Consider the following 18343-nt stretch of genomic DNA (forward strand, 5'->3'; position numbering starts at 1 on the left):
TCAACGTCTTCTGGCTACAGTATACTCATGAAACAGCAGGGCTGGATAAGACCGCTAGAGGCTTATTCCGACTCCCAAAGTTTCCTTACAGGCTTAAATACATCTCTGGACAGAGATTCCTTTCTATAGGAAGAACCAGGGCTGTCTGTCGAGGGAGCTTTTGCTTTAAAAAGAGAAAGTCCATGCTGACTCTCAATTGTGCTTCAACATCGTCCAGTAGTAAGACATTCACTTCAGCTGATCTGTGCCCTTGACATGCTCTCTCTCCTTAAATACTATATCCATCAGACAAGAAAAAGTGTGTGACTGTTGATTAAGGGAGAAAAATCAAGTGTCCTAGATTGACCAATTTACTTATGTTTGATGAGGGGGCGGGGGGAGTTATGTACGTTAAAATGATTGAGGTTTTATAAAGAAATATTTCAAGAAGCCAGTATGAATGTAAACTTGAATCAGCTATTTTTCTTCTTGTGTTTCTTATTTTTATAAGAAATAAAATAAAATGAAAGCTGTCTTATCACTTGAGTTAATGCTCCTTTATTTGCTTCTCTCTGTTCCTATCTGTGTGGGTATATATGATCTCCCCATAGTCCAACAGATGAAGCCTTAAAGGATTTTCAAGCATATATATTCTAGCTAACAGGGTAGCTTTTACGACAAAAGCAGAATGGGAAGCAAAGTTGCCTTATCCCCGACTCAGGAATATTCTTCTTCCAGCCCTAAGTTTGGAGCCCTTGACTTCAACCTCACTGTGCTTTTTGTCTGATCAGGAGGGGCTATTTATGAGGAGTCATACAAAATAAACATGGAAAGTTCACTGTAAAATATGACAACCACTTTAAATAATGTTGACTTAATTAAACTTTAAACTTTATTTATATATTTTATGGCTTTAGTGTGAGCTCTTCTCGGATGTTTACTTCAGCGGAAGATCCATCATGTGAGGACCTTGAGAGGAATTAATCCCCCTACCCCTGGCACAGAACTGAGTTCCAACAATTCAGATCTAAATATTTAGTGGTGGATGATACATGTTTATGGAACAGAGGGCAGCGTGACATTTAAATGTGAACTGCAGTTTCCATCTTGAGCATATGGTTGAAAAGACACTAGAAGCTGCAATTATGCCAACCGACGGAAGTCAAGTTTTTTTATGCTTGTCTTTTTTTCCCCTTTCACCCATTCCATCTGTTTCTGAGGGCTCTTTAACCAAACCATTCCTACAATCAACTTTCCAGAAAAGAAGTTCCCTGACTCTTACGCGTTTGGTAGTGCATCCCATGGTTAAACTAATAGCCTTGCTGGGTGTCAGCCAAAGGTTACAGGCCTCTCAAAATATTCCTGGAAGAAAAAAAAAAGTGTATCACTAAACTGAAGTTTCTCATTAGTAACCCTGTGGTGTCTAATCTGTGAAATTACGTGATTAACTCCTTTGCAGAGTCAGCTTTGATTGAGGTTTGCAATCCCACAGGAAGTTATTAAAAGTATCACCAAGATAATTCCCTAGCTTTGTACTTGGCCCCTGGGGTAAAGGAAATAGATCATTAGATGAATATTTTATAATAAAGTCATAGATCACTCACAATTATTAAATGACTGTCAAGGAAGATTATTATTTTAAGAGTTGAGGACAATGTGATTTGAAAAACAAATAAAAACCATGAAAGAATTTCTTACTTCCTTTGTGTTGGAAAAGAAAGGGGAAACATAACTGGTTTCTCCCCCATGCTTTTTGAAGCTGATATTTTAATGTCTTTTTTTCAAATACAGATATCTTACCCTGTGTGTCTTTTCCCTGAAGTTGCTTCGATGTTCCTTCGATGAAAGGGATAGTTATTGTAAGGAAAGTGTGCGAAAGAAAATATGTTTAAAAACATAGTGCAGAAATACCTCATGAATATGTCTAAGTAATGTGATATTTTTCCTGCAGGAGAAGACATGTGGCCATGTTCATGGTCAGTAGCCCACCAGAGGTTTATAGAGGTTACTCTATTCATTAATTTCATTCACAAAATAATCTTTATCAGTCAGGACTCCTAGCCGATGGTAAAGAATAAAATACAAAAAAAAAATCTTATAAAGAAAAACAATACCAGATAACTCTCATTTTTATTCCCAAGCCCCCACTCATTGGAGCTGTTTGTGGTAACTTCAGCTGGATGTTTGGCTTTTGAAGCTCTGCTCTAGGTTCTGAATCTAATTCCGCTTCAGACAAAAACACTTTACATGTCCTTTTCTTATTTTGCTTTTCAAAATATTTACTGTAACTTTTTTATTTAAAAGAAAACCAAGTACATGGTTTCTTTTAGAACCAGTCTCTGACCAGGTTGGGTTCTATAATAAAAAGCCCCATTGGTTATTCAACCAAACCATTTAGACACCTGAGTTTGGTCACACTGGCACTTGACCCTCATTGGATCGTGATACTTAAAGTTGGCAAGTGGATTCTGTAGCAAAAGCCTGTGACATGTGAGAAAATCTTCGCACACGTAATACCAAGCCTTTTATAAATGTTCAAATGTCAAACTCAATGAATAGAGGGAGCAAAGCATGGCATTGGTAAAAGACTGAATCCTTCTTTTTAAGTTCATTTATTTATTTTGAAAGGGAGAGAGACAGAGAGAGAAACAGGGTGGGGGAGGGGCAGAGAGAGAGGATGGGGGAGAGAGAGAATCCCAAGCAGGCTCCTTACTGTCAGTGCAGAACCCGATGCTTGGCTTGAACTCACAGACCATGAGATCATGACCTGAGCTGAACTTGGATGCTTAAACCAACTGAGCCACCCAGGCCCCCCAAGGCTGAATCATTTTGATTTGTTTTTCTGTTTAGTTTGTTTCCTTCTCTATGATTTTCTCTTTTTTAAAAATTTTTAGAAATTTATTTATTTTTGAGAGAGAGAGAGAGAGAGAGAGAGAGAGAGAATGCAAGTGGGGGAGGGGCAGAGAGAGAGAGGGAGACACAGAATTTGAAGCAGGCTCCAGGCTCCTAGCTCTCAGCACCAAGCCAGATGTGGGGCTCGAACTCATAAACCATGAGACCATGACCTGAGCTGAAGTGGGAGCAATTCCATTGAATAGTTACACCCTTCTGAAAAATAAAATATTATTTCAAAATAAGAGATTACACCACTGTCCATAGCCTTTTTTTTGTTTTTTTTCGTTTGAAGTCAATAGAAGCATAAAGTGCAGTGTAGGATCCAATAAGTAGAGAAATACTGAAGGCTGATGTAGAGGGAAATAAGAGCTTTATAGATGCCCCATGATGCTTTCATAGTCCTTTTAGAATGGAGCCTAGTGGGGACTCTAGTAGTGTGTGTGTTTGTGTGTGTGTGTGTGTGTGTGTGTGTGTGTGTATAAGCACATCTAGTTGCCACGCCAACACTATTTAAAGAGGGCAATAAGAAATGCAGTTCTGGGGGCGCCTGGGTGGCTCAGTCGGTTAAGCGGCCAACTTCAGCTCAGGTCACGATCTCGCGGTCCGTGAGTTCGAGCCCCGCGTCGGGCTCTGTGCTGACAGCTCAGAGCCTGGAGCCTGTTTCGGATTCTGTGTCTCCCTCTCTCTCTCTGACCCTACCCCATTCATGCTCTGTCTCTCTCTGTCTCAAAAATAAATAAACGTTTAAAAAAAAAAAGAAATGCAGTTCTGGTGGTTCTTCTAGTAATTTTTGCTGGCTGTCATCAGGGCTGCTGGAAAGCGTGGACAGCCTTCTGCCCAACACTGGCAACTGTGCACTCACAGAGCCAGCTCCCTGATTCACAGGGAGCTTACGTCGTGTGATGTGAGGACTGCTGAAGGGGTTCTTACCCAACACGCCCTCCTCCACGGGAAGTCATTGCTAAGAATTCCATTCAGCTCATTAACATACAAGGATGGGAAAAACGCACGTTCGTGTTCAGGGATAGAAAAATGTGTGGTCATAGCCATCCGTGAGTACGTAAGTGACCTACTATTTCATAGGTCACATTAGCTACCCAGAAACATCTAGTCCTGTCTTTTATATAATATATAGTGCTCATTTACCCTGTGCCACGCACTGTGCTACACTTTTTGACACAGAGGAGAAACCTGGAGCACAGGAATGCGAAGTAATTTTCCCCATGTCACCCAGCTGAGGGATGATGAAGCCGAGATTAAAACCCAGATGGCCATGGGGCGCCTGGGTGGCGCAGTCGGTTAAGCGTCCGACTTCAGCCAGGTCACGATCTCGCGGTCCGTGAGTTCGAGCCCTGCGTCAGGCTCTGGGCTGATGGCTCAGAGCCTGGAGCCTGTTTCCGATTCTGTATCTCCCTCTCTCTCTGCCCCTCCCCCGTTCATGCTCTGTCTCTCTCTGTCCCAAAAATAAATAAAAAACGTTGAAAAAAAAATTTATTAAAAAAAAAACCAGATGGCCTTACCCCAGGGCTAGAACCTCAGTGCCTACTGCCTCTGTGTGAGACCCAGGACGAGGCCGGAACAGACAGGTCTGGAGGACGTATGAGAAGCAAGCCCAAACCCATTAGGAAAGTCTGTGGATGGAAAGCTGCCTGCAAAGGACCAGATCTAAGGAAGATGCCACGAGCAGGCAAGACGCATGCTGTTTGTTGTTGGGTGCCCAAGGCCAAGAGGAAATAGACGGGGGGGGGGGGGGGGGGGGGGGAAGGGAGACCCTTAAAGGTCAGTCTTACCAGCAGGCTGCCCTGACTCTGCTTTCTAGACGAATTCGGTCTTAGCTGTAGTTCCATTACACAGGACTTGGCTTTTTAACAGATATAAGCAAAATGCAGAAAACTACATCACAATATTATAAAATGCAAGACATAGATGAACACAAAGACGTGGCCCGCCCATCCTCCCGTCTAGATGGAGAAACTGACCACTCAGAGGGGTTAAGCATTCTGCCCAAGGTCCCACAGTATGTTCGTCCCAAGGCTCAAAGCAGGAGTTCAGCCTCTTCCAACCTTTCACCTGTGTAAAAGGCTCCCACCTCCCACCTACCGTAAGCACCTACCCCCTGCTCTGGCTTCTAAGGAAAGTATCTAATACTCTCTCTGTGTATCTGAACTCTGATGCTTTCTGCTGCTTAAGAAATGCATCAGGATTCTGTCTGTGCTCTAGCTGCGTGACCTCTGCAATTAGACAGATGGCACCAGCATAATCCCCATTGCTTTGTGAATAAAGTGCTTATAGTCAAACACCCAGGTTTCAATTAACTTTAATCACCAAGGCTTCGAGAAGGAGCAAGCTAGCTGAAGACCGTACCTCCGGACCTCTTCGCCTCTTTTGCAAGGCCCCACTCATTCCCCAAACCACACACTGATACACACAAATTATCAGAATTTAGGAATGAAAGAACCCTGGTACTTTTTTGGATCTGCCCGGGACACCTGAGTTTTTTATTAAATGGTCGAATTAGCCCAATGAAATGCTAGTTTTCATGGGCTTCGGAGTCAGAGTTACCTAAGTCGGAATCCTCAGTCTCTCCTATCCAAGCTGGGTCAACTTGGAAAAGCTAACTCCCCTCCAGAGGGAACCCTTGCAAAATGGCAAACATGGGCTTTGGGGAGGAGGCCTCATTTGTATTCTTCATCCACCCCTCATTAGCTATATAGGTTCTTGGACAAATTTCCTAACTTTTCGGAGCTCGTGTCTCCGTCGGTAAAACGTGTGTTGCAAACCCTACTTCTTACAGTGTCCAGTTTAGGTCTGAGATGATGTTTGTAAAATGCTTGAGACAGTGGTGGGCAAAAAGCAGATACTCAGTGAACGTGAGCTTCCCTGTCTTTTCCTTTCGGATTCTTGCTTCCCTTACCTGTAATCGGTGAATACCATACTTGACCTCGGGAGGCTGGTGTCAGGTCACAATCGATGCGAAATCGTAAGCACCAGGCGCCCACACCGAAGAAGCTGAAGATAAATAAATTCGCTGCCAGGTGCCCAGTGGCTAAGTGACGAGGCGCGCTGAGCTTGGATGACCGCGGTCCCCTGCCAGCACTCTGGGGTCAGGGCATAGCTCTCAGGCCCAGAGGGAAGGAGGAGCACTGGGGAGGAGTGGGGATGGTAGCCCGCACAACCTCCTGTAAATGGTTCATCTGTGAGCGGAAGTAGGCTGCAGAGAGAAGGCAGGAACTTGTAATGGAGAAAATTCCAGTAACGACTCTTAGGTCTCACGTCACTGAGGCGCGGCCTCCGCGGGCTGGTCCACCCAGTGTGAGCAAGAGGAATGCCACCAGGAACCGCTTTGTAAACACAAAAAGCACGGTCGTAAGGACTGTGGGATTTCACTCCACCTGCACACGCAGCTGGACGGCTACCAGCTGGCCCCAGAAATTACCTGGCTGCTATGCCTATCCCAACCACATTCCTCACCGAGTGCAGATGGGGAGTATCCTGTGATGGGACCAGAAGCCACCGCACAAAGCAGAGGCAAGGCTTCCGTCACGTGGGCACTTCATAACATTTTGGGCAGCTTCGGTTTTTTATTTTATTTTTTAAAATTTTTTCAATGTCTGCTTGCTTATTTTTGAGAGAGAGAGAGAGAAACAGAGCGTGAGCAGGGGCGAGGCAGAAAGAGAGGGAGACACAGACTCCGAAGAAGGGTCCAGGCTCTGAGCTGGCAGCCCAGAGCCCCACGCAGGGCTCGAACTCCCGAACTGTGAGATCACGACCTGAGCCGAAGTCAGACGCTTAACGGACTGAGCCACCCAGGCGCCCATGAATTTTTGAAAAAGTAGAATCTAAGTAAATGATTCTGTACCTTAAAGTAAGGTAGTATGTAAAAACATTGATTATAGAAGCTGTTATTAAACAACAGGTTCCTCTATTTCAGGTTAAACCTTAGAAACCTTTTTTTAAAACAATGAAATAAACTCTATCCGTATGAATTCCATTGCTTTTTAAAGTTATAACGGTTAAGAAAACATACAGTGCTAAAATGTCTCATGACCTGCTCTGAGCTGCTCTTTTAGAAAAATAAGTCTGAAAGAATAGCTCATCAGCTCACATTACTGATTCTTGCTCACGTATGCATGCAAACACACATAGTTAAATTTAAATGCCAGGTAAATACCAAAAATATTAGTGTAAGTATGTCCTGTGAAATATGCTTAGTTGCATGCGATGTCTTTGCACTAAAATATTCTTTATTTTCTGAAATTTGAATTTAGCTGCGTGCTAATTATTTTATTCGCTAAATGTGGCAACCTTAACACAGCTGTACATATGCACACACAGAGGATAAGTAAAAGAATCTTTTAACCCGCTATGCCTCCTGTGGAGGTTTTGCAAAGCTACCGACCCCAAAGTTTTGTTTTGTTTTAAGTTTATTTATTTATTTTGAGAGAGATAGAAACAGCATGAGTGGGAACAAGGCAAATAGGGAGAGAGAGAGAATCCCAAGCAGGCTCTGAGCTGCCAAAGCAGAGTCCGACCCACAAAGCTGGAGATCGTGACCTGAGGGGAAACCAAGAGTAGGTGGCTTAACCGACTGAGCCACCCAAGCCCCCCCCAACACACTATGAAGTTCTAAATGAATCTTTGGGTCTGGAAGTTCTACACAGCCTTCCATCGATAAGAGCCAGCATAGTCACTAAACTTCGAGGCGAATGACACGTGACTCCAACCTATCTCGTGATTCCCTGCTTCCTGTTTCTTCTTATGCTCATCTGCCTTACCCATCTGCAGACTCCTGAACTCTTGTCCCTCTCTTGCCCAGCCGTCCTTGGCCACCTAGTTGTGCATCCATCATCCTGTTGGATTCTCCTTCTAATCCCCTAGAGTCCCCAAAGTATTCCTTCTTCTCCGCTGCCTCAGCCAAGGCCGCCATTGACATTCACCTAAGCTCATCCTACAGGCTTACTCCCTTGCCCGCCCTCATCGCCGCCGTCTTCAAACCTCAACTTCTTCAGCGGCTCAGCCCTGTTTTCTTTCTGTTCTTTCTTTCTGAAATCTCTACCATCAATTTAGATTTCCTCCAGCCTCCACGCTGGTGGCACTTTCAAAACGATTGCTTTGCAGTCGTCTGATTTGAATCATGCTCCTGATTACTCTGCTAAACCATCACATCCACCTTCAATGCGTGCGACACGTGGAGTCTTGGCCTTGCTCCCTCTGATCGTAGCCTCTTAATATCCATCATAATAAAAGCTCTATGTGAAATGGAAATAGAAGAAAACTACTTAAGTATGACAAACACTAGTTAACAAAACCCTAGTGTATGAAATAGTTAAATGCTGAGATAATTGCCACTAAACTCAGAGCTATGTGAAAGATACCTGCTAATACTACTATAATTCAACATCACTTGAAAGGCTTTAACAAATGCAATGTGAAAATAAATACAATTAATCAATATTAAAGAAGAGGAAGCAAAATTAGCTATACATACTTGCAAAATGATTAGATGCCCAGTATACGTAAAAGACTATATAGGGGCACCTGGGTGGCTCAGTCGGTTAAGTGTCCAACTTCTGCTCAGGTGATGATCTCGCAGTCCGTGAGTTCGAGCCCCACAACAGGCTCTGAGCTGTTTTAGATTCTGTGTCTCCCTCTCTCTCTGAACCCTCCCCCATTCATGCTCTGTCTCTCTATGTCTCAAAAATAAATAAACGTTAAAAAAATTTTTTTTACAAGACTATATAAAAATACAATAGGGGTGTCTGGGTGGTTCAGTCAGTTGAGCGTCTGACTCTGGCTCAGGTCATGATCTCACGATTCATGAGTTCAAGCCCCACGTCGGTCTCTGCATTGACAGCTCAGTGCCTGGAGCCTACTTCAGATCCGTGTCACCCTCTCTCTCTCTGCCCCTCCTCTGCTCTCTCTCTCTCTCAAAACTAAACAAACATTTTCAAAAATATACAATAAAGTAGCCAGATAAGAGAAAAAACTAACAAGAATAGACTTTCTTTACATTAGCTACCAGTTCAAGATCCAAAGTGAAAAACAAATATCAGTCATTACTAGCAAATCAAACAAAAAAAAATACTTAGGGATATTTTTGTAAGAAAGGCATGGGACTTAAAGAAAATCATACAATAGTAATACCTGAACATTCAGTGCTATAGATTGAATGTTTGTTTTTTCCCAAAACTCATGTATTGCAATCTACCCCCAATGTGGTGGTATTAGGAAGTGTAGCCTTTGGAAGGTGATTGGGTCATGAGGGTGTGGAGGATTTCAGGATCTGTGCCCTTATAAAAGAGATCCTAGAGAGCCCCCTAGCCCTTCCCATCAGGTGAGATTACAGGAGGAAACTGACCACTTATGAACCGGGAAGTGGGCCCTTACCAGACACAGAACCTGCTGCCTCCTTGACCTTGGACTTCCCAGCCTCCAGAACTGTGAGAAATAAATTTCTTTTCTTTATAAGCCACCCAGTCTATGGTAATTTTTTAATAAACAGCTCAAAAAGACTAAGACACTTGAAAAACTACATCTTATCTCTGAATGAAACAACATAATATTTAAAATGTAATTTTTCCAGGGCGCCTGGGTGGCTCAGTCGGGTAAGCGTCTGACTTTGGCTGAGGTCATGATCTCACGGTTCGTGAGTTTGAGCCCCGTGTCGGGCTCTGTGCTGACAGCTCAGAGCCTGGAGCCTGCTTTGGATTCTGTGTCTCCCTCTCTCTCTGCTCCTACCCCGCTCATGATCTCTCTCTCTTTCAAAAATAAATAAACATTAAAAAATTGTTTTAAATGCAATTTTTCCCAAATTCACAGATAAGTCTCATGCAATTTCAGAAATCACTTATGCAATTACAATATGATTTATCTTAGAAATGGATAAAATTAATTTAAAATTCTTATAAAAACAAATCACGAGAAAAGCCACAAATATCTTGAAAAGGAGAAAAAAATGAAAAGAAAGCATAATTTAACATATATTACCATATCGTAAGGTAAACACAACTCCAAGCAGTATAGAAATTTATCTGTGGAACAACAGTCCGAGAACAGGGACCCAAGTAGACATACAAACTTAACATTTGCCAAATATAAGCAAGGAGGATTTTGAGATTATTCATCTTTGAGATGAGAGGATAATTATTGATGATGATGAAGAGGATGATGATAATCAGAAGTGTGTTAACCAGGGCTCCCCCGAAAGGCAAGCCAAGACAAGAGCTTGGTTTCAGATTAAGACTTCTTATTTGGGAGAAGCGATGGGGAGGGAAGTGACGCAGGAAAGGAGGAAAATCCAACCTACAGAAGCATCCCTGAGGTTGCTGCTTTGGGCGATGGGCTCAGCTCCCCTGGGACGGCCTGGATAAGGTGCAGAATGCCTCCTACCAGGGTGTGAGAAAGATGGGCTGTTTACCTACCAGTGTCTATCTCTCCTCACTGGGGGATTGCCTCCAGACATTAAAACTCCCTCACACACATGGTCTACTCTTATAAGTTCAGGAAGGCCAGAGCTGAGAGCATGTGCCTAGAGGCGGGACACCGTCAGCTGAGGTGAGCCCAAGGTTGCCTGGAACGGGGTAGTGTGGCTAAAATCAGGTCGGCCATGGGGATACTGATGTGGGAAACCAGAGGTCCATGGTGTGCTGGGAAACACTGAGAGTGTCAGTTCAAATGGACTCAATGCTCAGCTCGGAGAAATCACGGGGAAGGGGTTTTGCAAGGTACGTGTCCGTAGGGATAATGGTGTTTCTTTATTGTTATCTGGTGTGGCACCTCTTGATTTTATGTGGTGAGTCTCATTGGGTCAGCGGGAGACGACCGACAGCCAACGACGAGCCATAATCCATCCAACTGATCTCTAGAACGGATATTCCAGCTCCCAAAGCTAATTTTGCAAAGCAATTCCAGTGTTCTCGTTTTCTGTTTTTTGGTTTTTTGGTTTGGTTTGGTTTGGTTTTTACTTGCTGATGGGAGAAATCTGGGGTAAAATATCTTCCAGGTTCATAAAAAATCATTGATGCTCACTATCGCATTCTTGGCTTTCAGCTAAAACGTGAGCATTCCTTAACCATCTTAGTGCAAATGAATCATTGTTACAGCCTCAGGTGGTTGTGTGACTGGTGAGCCTGTTCTTTGTGCAGCAGCCAAATGCGTGTCCGGTGAGAAAAGTCTCAGGGTGATTTAAATGCAACATGAAGAAAGTAGAAAACCATTTCCCATGAGCTTTGGAAAGATCAGTAGTAGCAATCTCTCTGAAGAAAAGATGCATTTTACGAAAATAAAGTTGGGCAAAGGAGCAAGGTCTTGTGAACACCAGAAAATACTGCTACATTAGTATTCTCTAGAAAATAGTTGTCATTCCTATGGTGGTTAATGTATAAATCATAATCTGATTTATCTTCAACAGTGACTGATTTTTTTTTTTTTGCATCAGTTGTATTCCCGAGTTTTGCTGCTCATTTCTTCACCTGAAAGTGTCTCCTTTCTTGTCTATGTCTATTTAGGACTCCCTGTGATTTTATTTCTTCATTGATTGCTGCCAATTAATAGTAACATTTTCCTTTTCCTGTAAGACAGATTGATTGATATTAATCACCTGGCTCCTCTGCCAATTACGGTAACTTTTACATGCATATGTTTCTATAATTGTATATGCCTCGTATATTATCATTCTGAGGTAACGTCCTCTGATGAACGTGCTTTATGATTGCTGTTGGATAGTCCACAAAATCAACTTCATGTTTCTGTTAAATGTTTTCTTGTTTGCACTGCTTTATACACTACTTTAAGGCTTTTTTTTGTTTGTTTGAGTTTATGTATTTATTTTGAGAGAGACAGAGAGAGCAAGCTGGGCAGGGGCAGAGAGAGAGGGAGAGAGAGCGAATCCCAAGTGGGCTCCATGCTGACGAGCTCACGAATCTTGAGATCATGACCTGAGCCAAGAGTTGGAGGCTTAACTGACTGAGCCACCCAGCCAGGCACCTCTGTACAACTTGAATTCTAATACAAGTTACAGTAAAACAAATATAACTAGAAATTATGTGTCTTTTCCCTTAATTTTAACCAGCCAGACAGTAGTGTCCTTTAACATTCATAAAATTGAAACTTGTTCATCGAAGTGTTAGTTTCACAATGCAAATAAAAGTAGGTTGCTTCTTGAAGATTCAAGGCTCATTTCTTTTTTCTTTTTTTTTTTTTTTAAATTTTTTTTTCAACGTTTATTTATTTTTGGGACAGAGAGAGACAGAGCATGAACGGGGGAGGGGCAGAGAGAGAGGGGGACACAGAATCGGAAACAGGCTCCAGGCTCTGAGCCATCAGCCCAGAGCCTGACGCGGGGCTCGAACTCACGGACTGCGAGATCGTGACCTGGCTGAAGTCGGACGCTCAACCGACTGCGCCACCCAGGCGCCCCTCAAGGCTCATTTCTTAAAACGACGTGACACATCAGGGGAATGACAAAATCCTTTCTCATGCAAGATATCTAAAGTTGTCTGGAAAACAGGCCACCCATATACCCATACCCATCATGCTAGAGTAATGAAAGAACATCTACAACAGTTGTAGTTCATGCAACACAGAATCGAAGTTGAATTTCTCCTAGTTGTCACAGTAAAATAAACTAAAACTGTCTTCTGACATAGTCAAACGCTATCTACTGTGCATATCCCATAAACAGTTATGTTTTCACTGTGGGCAGAGGCTAAGCAGAGTGTTTTCCAGAATTTAAAACCTAGTAAGACAATATACCGTGGTTTGATATAGATTGTGTGCCCAATGTGTCCAAGCAAATAATGCTTCTCTTAAATAAGACAGGATTGAGAACTAAGTCTCTCTTAGGGTGTCTGTAATGTGGTGCCTGTCAAAGGTGTGGTGAACATTGTGGTTTGCCAGCCAGATCCCCCTTAAGGGCTAAGGCACTTCCAGATGCCAGGGGGTTGACTACTTCTAGATGAATTCCTCCCGGCACATTCCTTTTGTGGAATGATGCTGTCTCCCCCAAGGTGACACCTATTCCCTGGACGCAGCCCACATCCGCATGTTCAGGACAGGTATACAAAGGGTTAAACTCCTTGCCTTGACTCAGGACGACTCTAAAGGGTCATCTCAACTCCAGAGGATCCTCTGAGGTCTCTGGCACAGCTGAATCATAGCTCAGCGATTCTCTCTGTCCAATCTTGCGCCCCTCAGCCCTCAGGGCTGTTTCTCTCAAGAACACTCAACCAATTAACCCCCTACAGGCACATTTCTGCCTCTGAGTCTGTTTCCTGGGCCGGCTGAGGACCAGAAAAGTTTCTTTAACATTATTCAGGTAATACTATTCAACACTTTAGTCTTTTTTGTGTGTTTCAAACCAGGAAATAGCATTCTGATAGATGTTAGATCCTAAATCTAGTCACAGAGGAGGGAAAAGAAAATTGAACCATAGGAAAATTTAATACACAGAAAGCAGCTTTATTGGCATTGTTCATTTTAGTCATAAAAAAGGAAATATTAATCAACACAAACATAATTAATTAATGTGATATATATGAGACTGATTATAACACTAAGTATAACATGTCTGTTAATGAAAATTTATTTTTTTCAATCGGTGGCTCCTTTCACTCAAAAATTTCAAGGTATTTACATGCAAAGATGTCAAAAATACTTAATCCATAAGCATCAGAAAGGTGAGAATTCCAAATGATATAATCAGGGGCACCTGGGTGGCTCAGTCAAACATCAACTCTTGATCTCAACTCAGGTCTTGATCTCAGGATCGTGAGTTCAAGTCCTGCGCTGGGCTTTGTGCTGGGCTTGAAGTCTGATTAAAAAAATAAGTTAAATGAAATGGTGTAATCATGTCACTTCTTATGAAGAGCATACTTGAATTTACCAGAAAAAAATATTTTTATATAACGTAGTTATCTTGGTAAGTATTGCCTGCAGCTTCTGGCTATTGAAGTCTTTCATTTATTGGTAACACATTAACTTAGCCAGAGTTCCTATGCTCATGGAGGGTAACATAGTAATGGTTCATGTGTTTGTAGTATAACATAACAACAGACGTTACACTAGACAGTGTCTGCCCTCCACAACCTTCCCTACCTCCTTCAGAGGTGCAAAGGCAAACACTACATTTCTGAAACGTTCTTGCAACCACGGACTGATTTTCTTTTCTTTTCTTTTTTTAATTTTTTTTCAACGTTTTTAATTATTTTGGGGACAGAGAGAGACAGAACATGAACGGGGGAGGGGCAGAGAGAGAGGGAGACACAGAATCGGAAACAGGCTCCAGGCTCTGAGCCATCAGCCCAGAGCCCGACGCGGGGCTCGAACTCCCGGACCGCGAGATCGTGACCTGGCTGAAGTCGGACGCTTAACCGACTGCGCCACCCAGGCGCCCCTGATTTTCCATCCTGGATGTGATTTCGTTTTCACCAGAGAGAAGCACTCGCTGAGATTTAGAAAGAGGGTGGGGCCGGCCATCTTTCTGCGGCCATGCTGGCTGACCAAGAGCTCTGATCCATTGGGGGTGTGCAGGAGCCAGACTCCATATTCCTCTATCTCCAGATCCTGGGTGTGTGGGGGGGGGGGGGGGGGGGGTCAGGGGCAGCAGGTGTCTGGACCTGTAGATTGCAGTTGCAGTGCTGTGACCTTGGACATAAATGTCCAGTTTGCATCTCCCACTTCTCTTCTAGATTTTCCGTTGATTTTTAGAAACATCTAATTGCCTTCATTAAACACCATGTATTTCAAATGCCTACATTGGTTTCTTAATCCTTTACCAAAACCTGATACAACGTTTTCCTGCTTAAAAGCATTTCAACCTTGGTTTGTTTACACTGTGACTGCTTCTGTTAGAATATGAACTGAGACGCTTCAGCGGCTCAGTGGGCTTAGGGTCTCACTCTTGATTTCAGCTCAGGCAGGTCATGATCTCACGGTTTGTGGGTTCGAGCCCCATGTCAGTCTCTGCGCTGACAGTGTGGAGCCTGCTTGGGATCCTCTCTGTCTCCCTCTTTCTCTGCCCCTCCGCCCCTCGTGTGCATGTGCTCTCTTTCTCTCTCAAAATAAATAAACTAAAAAAAAAAAAAAGAATACGAACCAATAAGTGCATATGCAACAATTTCCTCCCCTTCTTTGTTATGTAAGAAGGTATTTTCTCTATACCAAATCACTTCTGGGGAAAGATTTATAGATATACATATATATATATAATATATATATATATTTTATATATATATAATGCATATATGTTTAAGTTCTGCTTAAAGATTTAAATATATATTCTATTATATAATACACACACACACACACACACATATATATATATATAACTTATAGATATATAAGTTCTGGTTAAATGAATGAGAACTAGAATAAAGATTAGGTTATAAGCATCTTTCTAAGCAAGTGTAACTAAACCCAAAACACCCGGTTTTATCATCTGAGGCAAGAATCTTGTGATCCTCTACCTGTAACTCTGTCCTCAAGACTGCTGTATCCCGTGGAAGAGACCTCTATAACCCACATGGAAACTGACACGGGAGGGTCACACTTTCCACACTGAAGATTCCTCCTCAGTCAGAAAATGGAATCCCTCCAGGGCTCTGCTATGAGAGACGGGCCAAATGGGCTCTAGAAAACCTGGCCCCTTAATCCTCCAGGGGTAGAGGGAAAAGAGATTATCAGACTGCCAAATAGCTCTGCAATTTTGAGATGAAGAACTCTTTTCTGGGACCAACGATCATGCCTTCCCCTCATGTCCCACCCTTGACCCACTAGGCAGAGCATAGGACAGTCTAGCAGACCTATAGGCAAGGTCTGTTGGCAAACAGCACATTAACTGTGGCATAACCGGGGTCTAACACTTAAAGGCAAGACATGTACTCGTGATAATTACATCAGTGATGTTTTTGAAATATTTGTTTAAAATGAAATAAATTAGAGCGGATCCTTGAAGATACCTATAACACTCATTTTCTTCTAGGGGCATTTTCCTAACGCTGAATGAGAGAGAAAAACTAAAATCCGGTTTTATCAGTAATACAGCACACACAGCCTTTGAGAGTATATTACATAGTGGATATCAAATATGATGTGTATAATAAGAAAACAGTTTAAATTTGCCAGCATAGAGCTTACAAGAAAGATATTTGAGTCAGAGGATCAGAGTGTGAATCTCTCCCACTGCACTACTTACAAGCTATGTGTCCTTGGGCAAGTTACTTAAAACTTCTGAGCCCTGGCGTCACCATCTATAACATGAAGAGGATATTTGAATGGAACGTAGGCTCCACAAGAGTAAGGATAATCGCGGATTGGCTCTCAGCTATAGCCCCACAGTTAACATTTAATCCAGCACAGAATAGGCTCTTTATAAATATTCGATATGGCTTGCAATACTTATTGTGGATGAACGCATATCCACCAACTATCTAGCTAGTGTGGAACCTAGAAAGACTTCGACTGATGACTATCACAATACGATATTAGAGGCCCTTAGACTTGCGTCTTCCTTCCTGTGGTTTAGCATGATCCTTTAAGCCTGGACAGGCTCGGATGAATTCCTAATCACCCAGTGAGACCACAATTGCCTCGGTTGCAGTCATCCTTATCCTCAGCTTGATCCACCTGATATAAATCAATACTTACTCCTAATACCAGCTCCCCCTCCCAGGTAAGCTGAGCTCTGCCTCTTCCTAGATTGGTGTCCATTTGACATGGCGACTGTCTTTGAGCTCAGACCATTCCCGGGGCTGGGGGCCGGCAAGAATATTCCCTGCTTCCAGTTGACCAGAGCCTATATTGAGGCTTAGGGCAGCACAGATGGCACTAGCATGGTGGGGGCTGCTTTCTTGACTTTGCCATGGCCAATGGGATGACACGGTAAGGAATGCTGGGACTGATCTCAACCCAAAAGTCCAAGACCTGGATGCCTCTGCGCCGGGCTTCCCAGCCTAGCGCTGACTTTAGGCACCAAAAGAGGAGACCAACATCAGCCATTGCTGCCAGGGGTTGTCGCTTAAGCATCCTGGGGATGGCTGCAGCCTCCAGGTCCCCTTCCCGGGCAGGCATGTGGAATTAGTCTCACTCTGAGATCCGCAGTACTGTGGGTAAAGCATGCTGGCCCTTCCTTTCCGAGAAGTGTGTGTTCTTTGCATTATGGAAACATGCAAGACTGACATCTGTTTGAGCTGCCCTTGAGATTTCCCCTCATCTTATTGGTGGCTGCTTCTTGTCCCAGATTTGATAAAACGTTCTATCAGCTTCGTGGTCTGTCGATAGAGGAGGATTCATTGCGCAGATGTCATTGCTTTCTTGCAGGGACAGGAAAGCCCCGGGGGCGCTAGGGAGGGGACGGAGGTGAGCGCTCCCTCTAGATAGCTGTCTAGTGTTAGAGTCTTGCCACTCCAAGGCTGTTTCATATACCCAGAGGTCAGTGGGAATAGGGCTGAACCCTCCTTCTGGAAATACTCCCTGTCTTTAAATCTTGCTGCTGCAGGTGGGTGTAATTCTAGAAATTTTATAACTGTTCTTTAGCAGAAAGTCATGGAGTAAGAGCAGAGTTGGAAAGAGATGATGATACAATAATGGAGCTGCAAAAGAAGTTCTCTCCGGCTCGTGTTTAAAATAAAAACTTCCCCTGTCTTGTGCTATTTATTCCCTGTGACTAAAATAATTAAATGTACATAGAATAAGAGGCAAAGGATTTTAGGCAGTGTTTTGTTTTTTTCCTAATCTCCTTGCAGAACTGACTTGATCAATTTATAAGATTTTTGCTTAGAGTTTCCAAAACTCTTTTATAATCGCTCTCATTTGCCTTGCTCTATTATTATTTCATATTGCACTTTAATTGTTGATAAAGTTCATTATTCATGATCTTATGTTTTATTTGGTAGAACACCAGACTCACAGATGATGAGCAATAGTTCATGAAGTAAATTTTCTGAGAAGTTCAGGGGTCTTCTACTGTGGGAACCTGAGTATCTAAAACCAGTGTCTTTGACATTCTGTCAGTGCAAATGGTGTGGTCACAATTGTCCTCTCATCCAAAGATGTGAAAAGTAGCCAAGGCCAATATAAGAAAATTGACATTTCTCACTGACCACAACTGGTTTCAAAATCAAAATAAATTACCAAGTCCTTATTCAGAAGATTACAATTCTGTAAAATAAGCAAGTTTTAAAAATACCTGTAACTAACTAGTGTTATTTTAATCGTCATATTTTTGATTAACAATTAAAATAGGCAAAAAAAAGTCTTAAGGAGAAAAATAACAAATACACTGTCACTCTATGGTAATGCACTTTCTGACATCATTGGCAAATAAATCTATGGACTATAACAACCCACCAAATTGTTACACGTTGCAGCATTCTAGCTGGCAGGGAGAGATGGGGAGAGCAGTGTCGTTAGCCCAGAAAAAAGCAGGTTGAAGGCCATATATGTAAAAAAAATACAGCAACTAAGTTTTATT

The 18343-nt window shown here is 42.7% G+C and overlaps 1 long non-coding RNA gene across 1 annotated transcript; it reads right to left on the reverse strand.

Moving 5' to 3' along the window:
- Positions 1–848: 848 nt before the first annotated feature.
- On the reverse strand, positions 849–4736 carry LOC122489030. The gene is made up of 2 exons (XR_006298800.1): positions 4665–4736; positions 849–1341 (listed from the first exon to the last, which is right to left on the reverse strand). It is a non-coding gene; the product is annotated as an uncharacterized LOC122489030 (long non-coding RNA).
- Positions 4737–18343: the final 13607 nt, after the last annotated feature.

The sequence above is a fragment of the Prionailurus bengalensis genome, chromosome B2, assembly GCF_016509475.1.
Source record: "Prionailurus bengalensis isolate Pbe53 chromosome B2, Fcat_Pben_1.1_paternal_pri, whole genome shotgun sequence".
Classification (NCBI taxonomy): domain Eukaryota; kingdom Metazoa; phylum Chordata; class Mammalia; order Carnivora; family Felidae; genus Prionailurus; species Prionailurus bengalensis.